The following is an 18223-nucleotide window of genomic DNA, read 5'->3' on the forward strand; positions in this document are numbered from 1 at the left end:
CAGCCCCACGGAGAGCCCTCAACCCCTCACTCAAACTGGGAAATACAAAAATCCTGCCTGTCCCAAAAGCTGCCCCTCTCCCACAAAACATCTTGCTCAGATTTTGAGGAAAACCAGGCAAAAAGAAGCTTGGAACCCCCTGACCCTGCCATCAGCTCTGCTCAACATTTGGCACTGTAAGAAAAGGTGCCAGTTTATCACAGCAGGAGATGAGTGAAGGGACAAAAATCTACCTAAAATGAAAATAGACACCTGGATGTTGCCCAGAGGTACACAGAGTGCTCAGAGAAGCTGTGGCTGCCCCATCCCTGGAAATCATTGTAGAGGCTGGACAGGAGCAGTCTGGGATAGTGGAAGGTGGTCTGCCTATGGCAGGGCGTGGGACAAGATGGCTTTAAGGTCCCTTCCAGCCCAAACCAGTCTGGGGTTCTGTGTGTGTAACCTGGGGCTGCAGGGACATGTTCACCTGCTGGGGTTTGCAGTGACCTCAGTTTACCTTGGCAGCCTCAGACACCTTATCTTATCTCTGCATCGAGCTGTGCTGCAATGAGACAAGTGCCAAGTGCTTTGGCTTCCCCTGCTCCTGCCTGTCAGGGCACCCACAGCACCTGTGGGGCACCCACAGCATCCCTGTCAGGGCACCCAAATCACCCCTGCCAGGACACTCAAATAATCCCTGCCAGGACACCCACAGCACCCATGGAACACTCACCTCACTCAGGCACAGCCCCACAAGCTTATCAGAGGAATGGGAGACACATGAGGGGAGAATCTCCATAGAGGAGAACAGGGAGTGCTGCCAATACTCAAATTCCTCCTCCATCCCTGTATCCCTCCTCCATCCCCCAGCATCCCAGGAAGCAGAGGCTGAGCTGCCTGGCACCATCCCTGTCTCTGTTTCCCCCAATTTCTCTGGTTTTGGCTGTGCTGTAGCTCTGCAGGTGCCCAGGCCCTGCAGGTGCTGTGCTGTGGGGCAGCCAGAAGGGGCTGTGGGACAGAGCCTGGTGTTTATCCCTAATCCTGCCCACCCACACTTCCAGAATAAAGCCCTGATGCAAAAGGCTTCAGCTGCTCCAACCTCTCCTTAGCAGGACATCTCTGGGGTTCAGACCTTGCTGTTCCCCTTGCCTGGTAGTTTATAAACCCAAATATTGGCATGGTTTTCCCCGGAACAGTGGCAGGAGACAGGGATGGAGTGCTCAGGAAAGGAATCTGTGAGCCCCTCACCCCACGATGGGCCCCCACAAGCCATGGAAGGAGGGTGGGGGTCATTGCACTGGATAATTACCATTTTCCTGGGTGCAGCTGGAGCTGGGCAGGGGGACCTGCACCCCCAGCCCTGCCTCTGCGGTTCCAGGGCCTCCCGGGGCAGGGTGACAGCGAGATGCAGAAGGCAGGATGTCACCTCAAACCTCAAGAGGAGCTGCTGCCGAGGGGGAGGGCGGCCGGGATGCTGGAGGGGGTTTCGAGGTACCCAATGTAAACACGGGTGCTCCTGTCCCAGCTGGCTCCTTCCGCAGCCCCCCGTGGTGCTGAACATCTCTCGTGTCCCCAGGGGGACAGGGAATGGCCAGCGGGGTGGGGACACGACCCTTTGCAGGGCTGTGTCTGTGACTGGAGAAAATGCTCTGATGCTCTCAGGGGTCCTTCTGGAGTGGTGGCACGAGGGTGGCCCCCTCTCTCGGGTCCGCACAGCACCCGACCCCTGGAATCCACCGGGAGATGGATTTGGCAGCTTTGGGACAATAGATGGGGACCCTGCAGCCCCCCAGGCTCCTGGGGGTGGGGAGGGGGGGAGATAAATGTGACAGCTCTGCCCTCAGCCCTCTCTGTCTCTGGGCTCCTCAAAGAGCTCCTTTCATACCGATTTGTTGCCCATCACCACCACAAATTCCTTTTGTTCATCCATAATCCACAAATCCCTCCTCAGTCCACCTGGAGCACAGGAACCCCGAAAGCTCGACCTGAGACCCTCGACCACATCGGGTCTGGCGACCCTCCGGATGTGGGGCTGGGACATAGCAAGGAGGGAGCCATGAGTCACCCATAAATTCCTATAACACTCCCAGAGCCCTGCTGGCACCCACTGACCTTAATGGGGCTCAGGAGGGTGCTGGGGAGGGGACACCCGGGGGAGGCAGTGCCCACTGTGGTCCCACAGCTCCAATGCTCCTCGGTGAGGTGTCACCCACCCGTCCAGGTGCCCCCAGAGCAGCCACAGGACCCACAGGGACCAGCCTGGCTTTGAGCTTCCCTCGGTAAAAGGCAGCGATTTCCTACTGCTCGACATCGAGAGGGAGAGCACGGGGAGGAGGAACGGAGGTACGGCCGGTGCTGCCTCTCCTGCCCGGCCCCGTGCCCGGCTCCCGCGGGGAGGGGAAAGTTCGCGGCTCCGCAGGAGCACAGTGGGGCTGGCTGGGAGGAGAACGGGGGGAGCACGGCGGGTGGGGGGCACGGGAGCCAGGGCCTTCTGTCTGCTGGCTCAGCCACCCTGGGCAGGGGCACCCGGCCGTGCCGAGCGTGAGGATTGTCCTGTTGGCGACAGCTCCACCTGCCCCGTGTCCCCCGCCAGCCGCGAACCCCGCCCTGTGCAGGGTAGGGAGGACTGATCCCCGTGAGTGAGCCAGGGGGGATGCCCGGGATGGGGATGAGCTCAGCTTCGCTCCCTGATCCTCAGAGAGCCAGCGAGGCTCAGCCTCCGGCCACAGCTGCCTGGCCACCCTGGCCACCACAGCATGGGGCAGGGGGACCATGGCAGGGGGTCCCGAGCCCGCGAGCAACAACTTCTGTGGCTTTGAAAGCAAAAAAGAGCCCTGCAAGCCCAGGAGCAGCTGTTCCTGCTTGCCTATCTCCATTCCTGCTTTTATTCCCTTTTTTCTTTAATCATCTTCTCTCGCCTCGACCGCATCGACGCTAAAATGGAGCCGCTTCCCTCCCATCCAGCGCAGCTCCGTGCGCCTCCCCCAGCCCACACCTCACCTCGGGGGTGACAACGACAGCTGCAAGGGTGGCGGGTGTCCCTTCCCCCTCTCCCACATCCCTTCCCGTCCCCCTCCTGTCCCCAGCCCCCCGCCGGTGCCGAGCCCCCCGAGCCGGGCGGCCCCGCAGCCTTCTGCCTTGACATTTGAAAAATGCCAGGCTGAGCCAGAGCCGGCAGCTGCAGGGTGGCACGCCGCCAACTATTTCGTTTTGGGTGGGTTTCGGTTTGTTTTCCGTGGCGGACGCCGCTGGCGGGAATGAAAGGGGAAGGCTAAGCCCCAGCCCTCGCCCGCCAGGTTTGGGGGCTGCCCAGGGGCACCCACGGGTGGCTCAGGGGAGGGCGCTGACGCCACCGATGGACACTGGCCCCATGGCCAAGGACTGGCGGCTCTTGGGCTGCGGCATCACCTGCGCGGCTCAGCGGTCTGGTTGACCCCAAATCCTGGGGGTACCCTCCCCTTGGAGTCCCCACCTTCTGGTGTCCCTGTCTCCCTGTGCTCCCCAGTGCCAGCCTTGGCCAGGTCCTGGTCCCCAGCGCACTCATGGGGTTAGAAAAGAGGAATGAGCCAGGTGCTGATCCAGCTCTCACGGGAGCAGGACGGGAGGATCCCGAGTGTTCAGACCCCGGCTCCTTGCAGAGCTGGGTCACTGGCCAGCCCAGGGTGTCAATGGGAGAGCCACATCACATTGGGACCCCGCAGAGAAGAGTCACCTCCTGGCTTGGCTGTCCCCAGTCCCTCTGTGGGCCCCGGGGAAGCGGCATGGCCCTGACGCAGGTCTCGCTGGGGGTTTGGCGGGGGCTGCGGCACGGAGGGAAGGGAAGGAAGGAGTTGTTTTTCCCCTGCCCTGTTGCAGGTACCCAAGTCCCCGGCTGCTGCTGTGCCTCGGCAACGGGCAGTGCCAGTCGGGATGGCACAAGGGATGGAGACCTCCTCAGTGCCCCGTGCCCTCCTCGGCTGGGGCAGGGGACAGCAGCTGGCAGCAAGGACACCACTTGGATACTCATATTTTTTATTCATGTAAGCACCATAAATCTGCCTGGCTGCTCTTTCCCTGACAATAGAATTCATTATGATGGAAATATCCTCCGGAGGACTGCAGCTTAATTACCTCCTCATTTGCATTTTTGCATATTAATGACTGCAGAGCTGCTAATTTTGCTGCATTATTTTAAAGGCAAAGCAGCCCCGCTCCTCCGTTGTCTCTCCTGCCATTTTTTGTTCCCTCACTTTGTCCTCGCTAGGGCCGGAGGCGGCTCAGCCCCGGGCTGGGCGGGTGCCCCCGGGAGTGTGCCCGGTGCGATGGCCCCGCTCTGTCCCAGTGCCACCCTCGGGAGTTCCAGCCCTTCCTCACGGTGCCTCCGTCACCCCTTTGGGCCACCTGGCCCCATTTGGGGTGGGGTGTCCCTCGGGTGGGATGTCCAGGCCGGGTGCCCGTGCAGGGTGTCCCCAGGATGTCCGTGGCTCCTTGGCGAGCGTTGGGGGCGGCGTGGCCGCCTGCGTCCTCCGCGCTCCCGCCCATTGTTCTGGTGGCGGTTTTTGGGCAGCGGTGTCACCGCCTGTTACTTCCACTCCATGGCTCCAACCGCAGCGCTCCGGGCACGAGCGGGGGGGCTTTGCCTCGCTCCTCGCCAGCCCCGCGCATCCCTGATCCCCCTGGCACCGGGCGGGATGTGGAGAGGTCACTTCCCGAAATATCTGATGGGAACAGCAAGGCTCCAGGGGATGGGGGGATGCTGAGACTTCTCCTGCCTCTCCGCGGGGTGCTGTGTCCCTGCTCCAGCTTCCCCCCTGTCACTGTCCCGGTGTTTAGGGGCCCGTCCTGGCTGCCGGGATCCAGCCGGAGCCCAGCAGGTCCCCAGATGTGCCCTGACCCCAGCCCCTGGCGGGGGTTGTCTCCACTCCCTTCCCTCGTCCCACCCACACCAGAGGGGCAGAAGCAGAACCCAGAGTTCCCCGTCCCCGGCCGAAGCCCGAGGTGTCCCGGCCATCGGGTGACACAGGTGCCACCGAGCCAGGACTGCCCGGCCTGACTCAGCCTGGCCGGTGCCACCAAGGGCGGGGGTGGGCCTGGATTCTGTCCCTGTCCCTGGCGGAACGCTGAGCACCAGCCCAACGTCAGGCGGTGAGGTGGGCAGGGACGGGGCTGGGGACAGGGACAAGGGATGGGGCCAGGCATAGGGACAAAGACAGGGCAGGAGATGGACATAGGGACAGGGCTGAGGACAGGAACAGGGCTGGAGACAGGATTGGGTACAGAGAAAGGGACAGAGCTGGGCTCAAGGAAGGGGACGGGACAGGGATGGGGCTGGGAAGAGGCTTGGAGATGAGGCTGGGGACAGGGCTAGGCAAGAATGGGACTGGGAGGGGGACAGGGCTGGAAACAGGGCTGGGGACCAGAATAGGGATCGAGTCGGGGCTGAAGACAGGGACGGGAACAGGACAGTGCACAGGGACAGGGCTGGGCACAGGCACAGGGACAGGGCTGGGGACCAGGCCGTGCACAAGGGCAGGGCTGGTGACAGAGGTAGGGACGGTTACAGAACACAGGGACAAACACACAGACACCAGGATACAGGCACAGGATAGGGGCAGACACCTGGACTGACACAGGGACAAACACAGGGGCAGACACACGGATGGGACATAGGGACAGACACAGAGACAGACACATGGACAGATACACAGACAGGATATAGGGACATACACATGGACAGACACAGGGACAGACATAGAGACAGGCACACGGACAGATGCAGGGACAGATACACGGACAAACAAAGGGAGAGACATAGGGACGGACACAGGGACAGACATAGGGACAGACATAGGGACGTGGACAGGCACAGGGACAGACACACGGACAGGACACGGTCGGGACTGGGAGGGCTCGTGGCGTCACCTGGCGGCCGCTGGGGGCACTGCAGGGCCGCGGGTCCGGGGGTCGGGGGGACCTGGGGGGCGCGGAGGGACCGGGGAGGACACGGGGAACCCCGGCGATGGCCCGCGGGTTCCGCACGGGGGGTGGCCGAGGCCGGGTTGGTAGCATTAACCCCAGACCCTCTCGCAGCTCTCCCCATCCTCTTCACCCCTGGGACCTGTCCCTGACGTGTTCCCCCGGGGGACGGCAGTGGTCCCACGAAGGATTCTGGGGACAGGGCGGAGGCGGTTCCGGGACCCCCAGGAGAGGGGACAGCGCGGGGACAGCGCAGCCGGGAAGGGCAGGACCTGCCCGCTAGAGGGCAGCGGAGCCCAGGAATTGGGGTCCCCGGGCGGGACCGGCATCCTGCGCCCCTCACCTTGTACCCCTCACCTTGTACCACCCACCGTGCACCCCCACCCTGCACCTCTGCAACCCTCCCACTGCCCCCGGCCCTGCCCCCCACAACCCCTCACACTTCAACTTCATCCCTTCATCCTGTCCTTCCCCCCTGCACCCTTCATCCTGCACCCCTGCACCCCACCACTCCTCATCCTGCACCCCACAATCCCTCACACGGCACCTCTGCATCCCTGCACCCCTCCATCCTGCCTTGCACACCTCCACCTTTCATCCTGCACTCCCCACCCAAACCTCCTCCTTTGACTTCTCCCTGCTTCTCTTCCTCTCCACACCCCCTGCCAGCCCTTCCATCTCCCCAGCCTTTCTTCCCACTCCCCACCGGCTCCCATCACTCCTGGGTTCCTGCTGGGCCACCCAGACGTCCCTCTATGCCTCAGTTTCCCCAGAGAACACCACACCCACCCTCACAGGTGATCTGGTATCCACTGGCACCTTCTGGCACCCTGTGTCCTGCTCCCCTTGGAAGGGGTCTGTCCCTGGGCTGGGAATTTAACCCTCACCCTCCCCAAACCAGCAGCATCCCACTAACGCAGCAGCCTTGACACTGTGACCTGCCCCAGCAGCCCCCTGCATCCCAGAGCCCCCCATCCATCCCTGGGGACCACTGGTGTCACTGTGGCAACCAGTGCTGGTCAGCAGCCAGTGACCTGGGTGCCCTGGAGGGAGCCCTGGGCCTGGCTGGGGTCAGCGGGGTCAATCAATCTCATTACTATGCACAGGGCCCTTCGTTACCTCCATAACGAGTGCCAGGGTTGGCAGGCCCGGGAAAGGGGGAAAAAAGGGACAAAACAGGGGCGAAATGATAGAAAAGCAGTTGAGAGGGTTTTTTTTTTTCCCAAAGCCTGTGCCAGTGTCCCCCAAGATGGGACAGAGGGGTGTCCTGGGGTGGGAGGCTCTGGGCAAGGTGGAGGTCTGGGTGCCCAGAGCTGGGTGGGGGGACTTCCAATTCCCAAATCCCCCTGCCCGTGTGGGTGACCCACCACTCCCACCAACCTCCCCACATCCTGTCAATCTCAGGTAGGGGTAGGGGAAGAGGGGGCTTTGCTGCACCCAAGCAGCCTCTCCCTGACATGGAGGGAAGGGGGGCAGACTGCCCTGTGGGCCCCAAAAATGGGGAAGGCCCCTGGGGAGGGCTCAGAGAGCTCTGGTTGCTGAACAAGGAAGCTGATGGCAACCTTCCTCCATCTCCCAGCTCTGAGCCTTCCTCACCTTCCTCCACTGCTCTGAGCCTTCCTCACTTTCCTCACCTTCCTCCATCGCCCCTGCTCTGAGCCTTCCTCACCTTGCTCCATCCCCCTCCTGCTCTGAGCCTCCCTCACCCTCCTGCCGTCCCGCGGCGGGTCGGGGCTGGAGCCGCGGCTGCGGGCCGTCCTGCCCTGGCTGAGGCCCAGCAGACTCATCTCCCAGTGGATTCCTGCCCGCACCTCCTGCCCGCCCGGCCGGGTTCGATCGGCGGCCGCCGGCCCCGGGCTGTGCTGGGGGAAGCCGGGCAGAGCCGCCCCCAGCCCGGGGGATGGGAAGGGGCACCCAAATCTTCCCCCAGCCGGGGGGCTGCTCCTGGGGAACGCCCCGGGCTGCCGGTGCAGAGGGGGACGCCCCTCAGGCTGCCCTGGAGGCCAAAGGGGCGGGAACCCCGACTTCTTGTGCAATTCCCATATCAGGATGCTCCATGGCTCGGCGGTGCGGCCGCCTTGGGGTGCAGCCACCCCCAGATGAGGTCCCGGCCCAAAAAGCCACCAGGTCCCAGCAGAGGCTGCTCGGGACCTGCATTGCCACCCCCTGTCCCCCAAACCGAACCCCCGAGGGCCCCCCCAGCGCGGGAGGGTGGCTTTGGGGAGGGGGCAGTGGCTGTCCCCATAACTCTGCCGCTGCTCCCCAGGCCCCTCACTCCCCCAGCTCTGCTCGGGGGCTGAAGCCCGCGGAGGACAGACACGGTGTCTCCAGCACAACCACACGGGCCCGGGGAGGGGAGGGGGCTGCTGGGAAGAGGCTCCCCCCGCCACGCGGGGCATTGCCGGCATTTACCGGTACTGGGCCGGCAGCACCGCCCCGGGGCCCTCCCAGTTCTCCCAGTTCCTCCGGGGGTGGGGCAGGGGCTCCGAGCCCGCCGGGACCCCGGCTCCTCGGTGCGGTGACAGCCCAGTGCCCCGATGTCCCTGGGGTCCCTCTGCCCCCCAGCACGACAAACCCACACAGAGGGGGGCACCAGCTGCTCCTTTGCTCCCCGGACACGGCCCCAAGTTCCATTTTGGCTCCAGCCCCAGTGGGCACCCCGGGGACCCCCCCTGGACCCGGATGCTCCCGTTCGTGCTGCCCCCACCCCCCACATCCCGCCCGGAGCCACACGTGGCCGGCCCTGACGGCTGGAAGATGGATTTATTGCAATGATGCAAAAATTAGTTTATAGAATATATATAAATAAAGATTTCCTTCCTTGATGGGCAAACTCAGCACAGCAGCAGCTCTTCTGGCAGGATTTATTAATCACCCCGGTGCTGCCTGTGCAGTGGCAACAGATTCTCAGGGCAAATTGGGCCAGTGGTGCTCCGAGAAGGGGCAAAAAATCCTCAATTTTAGCTTCTCCTGTGTCCAGAACAGGTTATTGCTGCTGTGGACAGGCCTGGCAGAGCAAGGCATCTCCCAGCCCTGAAAGTGGCTGGAAGGAGAACAACTTTCCTCCTTCCTTGGGCATCCAGTGACAGGACAAAGGGGAAAGGCTTTAAGCTGAAGCAAGGTAGAATTAGTTGGGATATCGGGAAGGAATTGGCTGTCAGGGTGGGGAGGCCCTGGCACAGGGTGCCCAGAGCAGCTGTGGCTGCCCCTGGATCCCTGGCAGTGTCCAAGGCCGGGCCTGGGGGAGCTTGGGATAGTGGAAGGGGTGGAATGAGATGAACCATCCATCAACCCCGGACACTCAAATAATGCTGGGATTCTGGGATTGCCCCTGCTGGATAAACATGGGGAAACTGAGGCACGGCTGCGGCGTGACTTGGCTGAAGCTGAGGAGAACCAAAGGGAGGATGTTGGAGCCCGCGCTGGCTGGAGCATCACAGGGGGGCAGAGCTTCCTCTTGGAGCTGCGGGGAGGAGGCAGCGATCCCGGCCGGACCGTCCCTGCACCTGCCCGAGGTGAAGAATCCCTTCCCGGCCGGGAGCCCTCGGGATGCTGCCCCCTGTCACCGGCCTCCCTCGGGGGGCTGTGGCCCGCAGGGCTCCCGCGGGTGGCAGCGGGACCCCCCGGCCCCCGGACAGCCCCGCGGGGCGCCGGGCAGCGGCGGGGCACGGGCTGCTGCTCTCTGTGTCTCCTTGCTGGGCGGTCGATCCCCAGACAGACTCCTCGCCTTGCTGCGTGTGCTCTTTCGAGCCCATTGATTTCCCTGAGTAAGTGAGTTTGTATGGATCATGCAGCATGCAGGCTGGGCTGCCCAGCGGTGCAGCAGCCGGCGGGGGGGAGGGCTGCGAGGGGGGGCACCGGGGAGAGAGCAGAGCCGATCAATATGGACAGTGTGAAGTGAATTAATGGAAGACGTAGAGCCTGGCTGACAGCGCTGCCGGGGCCGCGCTGCCCTTCGGGGGCTGCTGGAAGGCAGCTGGCGATGCCGAGAGGGGTCCCCGGGGGCCCCGGCCCTGCCCGGGGATGCCGCTGGGGCAGGGGACGGCCGCAGGGACCTCGTGGCTCTGGAGCTTCTCCCCGACGCGAGGTTTGGTTCTTGAGGCTGTGCCCGAGGGTTCCCCAGTCGGATCCCAGCTCGGCGAGGTCACCTGTGCCCACAGCTGGGGGGCATCTCGGGGGTAAAATGTGGCAAACACGAAGTTCTCAGGGAGGGTATTTGGTCAGGGTTTCCACGAAAACGTTTTGGGGATGGGATGAAATATAAGAGGAGAAAAATTCCCAGTTTCCTATCAGAAAAATATGTTGGCTTTTCTTTCAACAGGATTCCTCGTGTTCAGAGGAGTGGGGTGCAACCAGATCCTGCCCACATCCAGCTCACAACTCCCACATCTCCTTTGCCTGCACAGAGTGTTTTATTGTGGCTTGGGAAAAAAATAATCAAAACCTTAAAATCCCCCCCTAAAGTGTTTTCCGTGGTGCTGAGGGGGCAGGAGCAGCCTGGGACAGCCGCTGGCAGCAGCCTCAGTTCATTCCCAGCTCGTGGAATGCCCAGCTCGGGGTGCAGGTGGGAGATTCCGGATCCTGGCAATGCCAATCAAACGGGAGCACGTGGGCAGCGCACAAACCTCCCAAACTCCACCCAAAATGAGGCCCTTTGCAGCCCGTGCCACTTGCTGGGGCTCATTAGGATTTTATTAATTGTCACAGAGTCCCAGAATGGTTTCAGTTGGAAGGGACATTAAAGCTCATCCAGTGCCACCCCCTGGCATGCAGGGACACCTTCCACTGTCCCAGGCTGCCTCAAGCCCCATCCAGCCTGCCCTTGGACGCTGCCAGGGATTCAGGGGCAGGCACAGCTCCCCTGGGCACCCTGTGCCCCCTCACAGCCAAGAAGTTTTTCATAATATCTGATCTAACCCACTGTCTCTATATGAACTCATTCCCCCTTTCCTGTCACTCCAGTTCCTGATGACTATCCCCTCTCCAGCTTCCTTGTAATTATCCTTCCTCTTCCCGGCTTGTCTTTGCTGGAATTGAGACATAGAGGAGGCGACCTTGGCATTGTTGGGTGTCGGTGTTCAGGGATTTATGGACGGGAGAGTTCCCTGCAGGGCTCAGCTCGGGGCTGTGGGGCTCCTTTTGCTCGGGGGGAACAGGGAGGAGCCACCGCGGCCGCCTGAGAAAGGGGCTCCGGGTGCTGCCACTTCTTTGTCACTTTTATAACGGGACCACGAGTGCCTGAGGGAAGGAGGGCACAGCCCCGGGTGTGGAAATCCGGGATGCAGGATGGGTTTGTTCGTGATGCCTTGAGTGCACAGCAGCGGCGTTTGGGACCTTTTCCTGCTGCGGGGTTAAATCCAGGAGGGCTGTAGGGCGGCCATCACCACTCTGGGGGTTTTTGGAGCTTTTTCCCCCTTGGATTTCAAGCAGGAGGAGAAGCCATTGCCAGCAGTGCTTTGGGAGCCAGGCTGGAAACACACCCCAGGTGCCCCCAGGAGCTTTGGCAGCAGAGGGGCAGCACCCTGGGGGTTTGCCCAAGGGTAGGGGCTGGCCCAGAGCTGAGGTCCCTGTCCCCAAGCTCAGTGACAGAGCTCAGGGCTGGGCACCCTCTGCTCCCCAGAACCTGAGGAATCCTGTTGAGCAGGTGGGAGTTGAGTGTTGGGATGCTGAGGAGTGGAAAGCTGTGTCCATACGGAGCTGCAGAGCAGGGAGGAAGCTGCTGGTGGTGGCAGAGACGTGGCCTGGGGATGGCATGCACGTGTCCCTCACACTGTGGCACAGGGACATGGCACAGAGGGGATGCGATGGGTGAAGGGTGTCACCACCAGCCCTGCCTGGCAGGTGAGACCTGGGGACATGAGGCTTCTCTGAGCCGTGACACGAGGCAGATGGGCCTGGGGAGGGGGAGGAAGAGGAGCTCTGGCCCTTTAAGAGAATAATTTCGGAGCTGGCCTACTGAGTTATTGATTGGCGCTATGGTAACGTATATTAGATTATGTATGGCTGGAAATGTGTTGTGGACTGGGAGGCTTGTTTGGGAAGCCAGCACTCCTCTTCTTGTAAACCAGCTCCCTGCAGAGGTTTGGGCTGTGCAGGGTCTTTGGAGTGGCAGCTCCAAAGGGGTTGAGCACAGGCAGTGCTTGGTGCTTGTGTGAGACCGAGGGATCCTTGGGATTCTCACCCTGGGGCTCCTCTGGGGCACAGGGACCCCTGAAGGGTCTGGGTTCAAAAGGGTGGGAATCAGATAGGTGGGAATACCTGTGGAATTGGTCAGAAGTGATGAAAGCCCAGAGCAAAGCCTTTCCTCCCACAGCAGCCACAGCAATTCCCACCTCTGGTCTTCCTTGGAAAAGGTAAAACACTTGGGGAAGGACCCAGCCCCATGACACAGGGCAGGTGATGTGTCTGGGTTCACCCCAGGCTCTCCATCTGCCAGGGCTTTGCCTTTGGAGTTGGCCAAACACAGCTTTTCCCTGTGGCTCTGGCATGGGGGGCCTGCGTGGAGGAAGGAACCTGGTGGAGAGGTGTGGGTTTGCTAAAATCCTTTTCCAGCCAACTGCTCCTGATCCAGGTCCTTTGGTGAGTCCAAGCCCTGCGGCTCCATGTCCTGGGAGCACTCTGGCATTCCAGCCCCACTCCTGGAGTTGCACAAACCCTGAGAACAGAGAGAGGAGCTGGGCTTGGACCAAAACCCCTCTCCAGGAGTGCCAGGAGGGAGCAGCTCCTGTCTGGGCAGGTAAAGCTCCCAAATCCCACCCAGAGCCTTCTGTGCCCGTTCCCTCACCAGGAACATGAGGGATGGGATGTGGCTCATCCTGCTGGGTTTTCCTCCCTGGAGCCGTGGGAACCCCAACACTCACTGGGGGGGATGAAGGCTCCACGTGGATCCCAGTTTATCTCCCCAGTGCTGGCCAGGGCCAGCCTTGGGGCAGGCACTGGAGTGGGGCCTGGGCTTTGTGTTGGGGTAATTGGGCTTGGAAAATGAGAGACTTTGGGATCATTCAGAAGTGGGGAGGGAGGGGAAGGCAATGGGGAGAGGCAGCAGCTGGAGGAGCTGAGGAAAGCAGGGTCAGCCCAGGGGAGGTCACAGAGGGGGGTGGGATGTACTTTGGGGTGTCCCCACAGCAGCCTTGGTGGGAGCCGTGCCTGCTCCCTGCTCCACTATTTTTCCTCCCTGTTTGCCCTGAAGCCACTCTGGATCCTGGTGCTGCTGGGTCTAGGGGAGCAGCTGCCTCATGAGGGGCCCTGACAGGGACCAATGGGGCCGTGTTTGGGGTCAGACCAGCAAACCCAGGCAGGGACTGGGATGCACTGGGGACAGGGAGCCAAGGGAAGGGGACAGGACCCTGTGGTGGTGCCCATGAGCAGTGCTGGGGCAATGGGAGACTGGTTGGAGATGGGACAAGGGAATCAGGGGGAGAAAACAAAGTTATTTGTGGCATCTTGCAGGGTTTCCTTTACATCTGGCCAGTGCTCACAACTGGAGATTCAGGGCTGAGATGGGACCTCTGGGAGCCACCAGGGTTGGAACTGCTGCACTCCAGGCACTTCACAGCCCCTGCTCCAGTGCCAAACACTCCAACTGATCCTCCATCGTCTCCTCTCACTTTCCCATTTATTTTTCCCTTCCTCCTCCAGTGTAAGATAAAATCCTATCAATCCCTCAGCCGGGTGCTGTGTGTGATAGGAGAGGGATGGATCCTGTCATTGATGGGGGAATGGACCCCAAAATGCCGGTGGCTGAAGCACCTGTGCCACCTCACCTGGGCTGCCAAGCAGCACCTCCCAGCCCTGTGTGGGACAGCAGAGATGGCCTTGGGGCAGAGCCATGGAGTTGCAGGGCTGGAGCCCCAGGCTGAACCTGAGCTCCTGGGACTCCTGAGCTGCTCCAGGAGCTGAAGTTGCTTGGACAGACATTGCCTGTGGCCAGGCTGGGAATAAGTTTTTAAGGCCTCAGGCCCTGAATTTTGGGAGGCTTTCAAGTGTATTTCTGGTTTTCCAAGTAGCTGCTTGAAGGTCTGGAAACTCTGGGGAAACCCCTCTCTGGGTTCTGGGAGCTGTGATGGGTCCTGGGTACCACAACCACAGCAGTGCCGAGTGTGAGAAACTCCCAGGTCACAACTCCTCCCTGGGCTGGTAACTCTGGAGGCTCTGAGAGAGTCTCTCTGAACTCCAGACAATGTGGAGATCCCTACTTGCCCCCTCTTTCTTCCCCTTTTACTTATTCATGTGTTAATTTTTGTTCCTGCATCCAAGCTGGCTCCAAGGGCTGAAAGAGAATTAAAATAAAGTGTTGCACCTCTGCTCTGGAGCCAGGCTGGGAGAGCTGGGGGTGCTCACCTGGAGAAGGCTCCAGGGAGCTCAGAGCTCTTTGCAGGACCTAAAGGGGATCCAGGAGAGCTGGAGAGGGACTGGGGACAAGGGATGGAGGGACAGGACACAGGAAATGGTTTCCCACTGCCAGAGGGCAGGGCTGGATGGGATATTGGGACGGAATTGTTGGCTGTGAGGGTGGGGAAGCCCTGGCACAGGGTGCCCAGAGCAGCTGTGGCTGCCCCTGGATCCCTGGAAGTGCCCAAGGCCAGGCTGGACAGGGCTTGGAGCAACCTGGGACAGTGGAAGGTGTCCCTGCCCATGGCAGGGGGTGGAATGAGATGAAGTTTAAGGTCCCTTATGCTCCCAAACATTCTGGCATTCTATGAAAATAGAAAATGACACAGTGTTAAAAATCCCACCCCTGTTCCTGAGTGGTTGCACAGGGATGCTGTGCCTCAAACCTCTGCAGGGCCTGGGAAATGGTTGTGGTTTGGGCCAGGGATTTTTGGTTGTGTTGGTTCGATTTTCCCTTCCAGCTGCCTTGAGCTGCTGCAGTACCAGGGCCAGGAGTGGGGCTGGCCCTGCCAGAGCCCCTCTGGGGGCAGCAGGTGCTGCTTGGGCTTGGGAGAGGAGAGGAGGGAACTGCACCAGGGTAGTGGACGGAGGGAGGAGACAGCACTTGGCTCCCCAGCATACCTGGGATGTGCACTCCCAATCAATGGGGCCAATGCTCCTGGACACCCTTGGATCTATTGAAGGAGTCTGGCTGCCTGGGAGAAGCTGCTTCCCTTCCCCTTCCCCTTCCCCTTTCCATTCCCCTTCCCCTTTCCATTCCCCTTCCCCTTCCCCTTTCCATTCCCCTTCCCCTTTCCATTCCCCTTCCCTTCCCTTCCCTTCCCTTCCCTTCCCTTCCCTTCCCTTCCCTTCCCTTCCCTTCCCTTCCCTTCCCTTCCCTTCCCTTCCCTTCCCTTCCCTTCCCTTCCCTTCCCTTCCCTTCCCTTCCCTCCTGGATTCCCCCAGAGTCACCTTCCCTTCCATCTGCCTTGGGGACATGCCAGCCTTGCCCTGATGTCCCCAAGGGTGCAGCCCTGCTCAGTCCCTCCTGGGCCAGTGACAGTGGCCTTGTCCTGCATCAACTCAGGTCCCTGAACTGGGGCAGGGGATGTCCCTGAACTCCACAGGAGTGTCCCTGAACTGGGACAGGAATGTCTCTGCCCAGATGCCCCTGAGCTGGAGGCTCCATCCGGGTTGGTCAGAGCCAGGGTCACAGCCCTGGGAGCGGGGAAGGACCCACTCCAGGACCCCCCAGCAGGGACAGGAGGGACCTTGCAGTGATACTCTCCATGGGAGAGGTGGCCAAGCCCTGGGACCACCGGGCTAATCTTCCCTGAGGGTCTTCTGGGGACAGCCAGGTCTGAGTGCTGGGGACACATACAGGCCCAGGTGCAGTGAGTGTGGTGGCTTCAGGCACGGCAGGGCGGGTGATCCCAGGGCAGCTCTGGATCCGGGGAGTGGCTACAGGGAGATGAGGAGCTCTGAACGTGCCTGGCTTCAGGGATTTCAGAAAAATTCTGATTTTTTTTTTTTTTACCCCTCATTAGTTTTCCCTCCTTTATTTCTCTTTCCTCCTTTTTTTTCCTCTTCCCTTCTTTTTTCTTTCCCCCTCTTCCCCCCTTCCCTTTTCTTCCTTTTTTCCTTTTTTTTCTCTTCCCTCCTTTTCCCCTCTTCCCCCCTTTTTTTTCTCTCCTCTTTTCCCTCATTTTTTGCCCACTTTTTTTGTTTTTTGGCATTCCTGAGAGGAGCTGGCAGTTCCAGACCCATCTGGACATTAGGGAAAACAAATGGGCAGGAGGGGAGAGGGAGAAGCCGTGCTCAGACTGCGTTTGTCAGATCCATATTGGCATGTGGCCCATCCCTCAGCAGCCCGTTAGCCCCGGGGACAGGAACGCCGGCAGGGAGCAGAGCCGAGAGGAAGAGGAGGGGGAAGGAGAGGGACAGGGTGCTCGGGGACATCCCTGTGTGGGGCTGAGCTGGCACGGGGAAGGCAGGATCTGTCCCCTGGGAGCAGAGCCTTGTGCTGGGGGATTCCAGGGACACTCCCCTGGCTCCCAAACACAGCAGTGCCACCACACCAGAGCAGATCCCATCCATCCTACATCCCACAGGGCTCTGCTGTGGGTCCTGCCTGGGACTTTCCGGGCTGGAGAGGCTGAAGTGAGACCATTTCTGCCGTGGTGGGAATGTGGCAGCACTGCCGTGCACCCGGAGCTGGTGACAATGGCGTGGCCACGTCAGGAGGCAGCTGGGGACCCACAGCAGGTGCCAGCAGGGCTGACCCCAGGTGCCAGAACAAGACAGGGAGTGACAGTCCTGGTGGCTCCTCACGGCATGGAGAGGAGCCAGGGATGCCACCAAGCTGTCCTTGGTGGCATAAATGGAAAGGGAGCAGGAGGAGGGAGGAGCTGTGGGGGTGCAGGGTTGTCCCATCAGTGTTTGTCCAGATTTTCCATCCCTGGAAGTGCTCAGGGCCAGGTTGGATGGAGCTCTGAGCAACCTGGTCCAGTGGAAGTTGTCCTTGCCTATGATAGGGGGCATTTAACATGAGCTTTAAGGTCTCTTCCAGCCTAAGTCATTCTGGGATTCTGGGATTTTCAGCCGAGTGATGAAGAGGAGGTTGGGGAATGCCTACTGAGCATCCAAACTTCCTGGGAGCAGGGTGCTCTGTCCTGGGGCTCCTCTTTCACTCGCCCATCCCAAGGAGAGGGGGACAAACCCTCCCCTCTTGGGGCAGAGGGGCCACTGGGACCATTCTCCCACTGCTCTGCAGCTTGGGGACAAACACAGAGGAAGTGCTACAAGAGCCATGGGGGTTTAAAGTCCTTCTTTGGCTTTAAGTGTTCCTGGGGGTCACCCATGGCTGCACAGGCTCGGTGTCCCCAGTGTGGGCACAGACCTGCACCCAAGGGCCTCTGAGGAGCCCCGTCCTCCCACCATGCCTTGGCAGAGCTCCAGCTCCCCTCTCCTGATCCCCTCATTAGCTGCAACACGGAAAGTGTTTTGAAACCTTTGCAGAGGGGTCTGTGTCCCCCCTCCCCTCCCGCTGCCTCGGCCACTTTTCCCGTCACGCTCATTAGAGCCCTGAGTATCAATCAGGGGGAGATGAAAGCCAGCTGGGGATACATTACAACACCTTGGGAAGGGATGAAAGCGCCTCTTTAGTCCTAACAAACCTCTCCAAGCCCAATTGCATATGGATGTGAGCCTGGTGCTCTCGCTGCCTTTCATCTCAGTTTTTGCCTTTTCGGCTCTTTGGCTTCTGCCCCCACAGCAGCGACCCAGTGACACCACGAGTGTGACCAGCACGGTGGCCTGAGGACCCTGGCATAGGTGGCACAGCATGCAGGACACACCAGAAAGATTATTAGGAAGTTGTAGAGGTTTCACTTTGCCCATTTACCCCCTTTGATATCTGAGGGCTGAGGGGATGACCCAAAACCTCCTCAGCAGGAGTTTCCATGGACACCTCCTGGTGCACATTGGTCCCATCCCAGCTCTGGGATAGTTCCCACTGAGAGAGGGGGGCAGGATAAGGCCTTTGCCACACTGCCTTGCAATGGATTTTAAATTTAGAAATTGTTCAGATTTGTACTTTGGAAAAAAAATCCATGGGGCATTAAATATTTACAGAAAATCAGCAGCTGCGTAAATAATAGAAAAATCCAATATTCAGCGAGTGGAGCGGTTTTCAATAAATTTGAAAATTTTATGATATTGTTATTATTATTTATTGCCTATTTTATTTGCCGGTGTCTCTCTTCGCAGGCTGCATGGATCTGGGTGTTTGACCACCTCGTGCCAGGCCAGGGGTCAAACTCCTCCAGCCCAGAGCTCTGCCTGCTGAGCCTGTCCCGCTCTCTGCACAGATGGGACATGCCTGGAGCAGCAGCCAGGAACAGGATCCCTCTGCCACCAC

This window comes from Zosterops lateralis (assembly GCF_965231275.1).
Source record: "Zosterops lateralis genome assembly, chromosome: 29".
Taxonomy (NCBI): Eukaryota; Metazoa; Chordata; class Aves; order Passeriformes; family Zosteropidae; genus Zosterops; species Zosterops lateralis.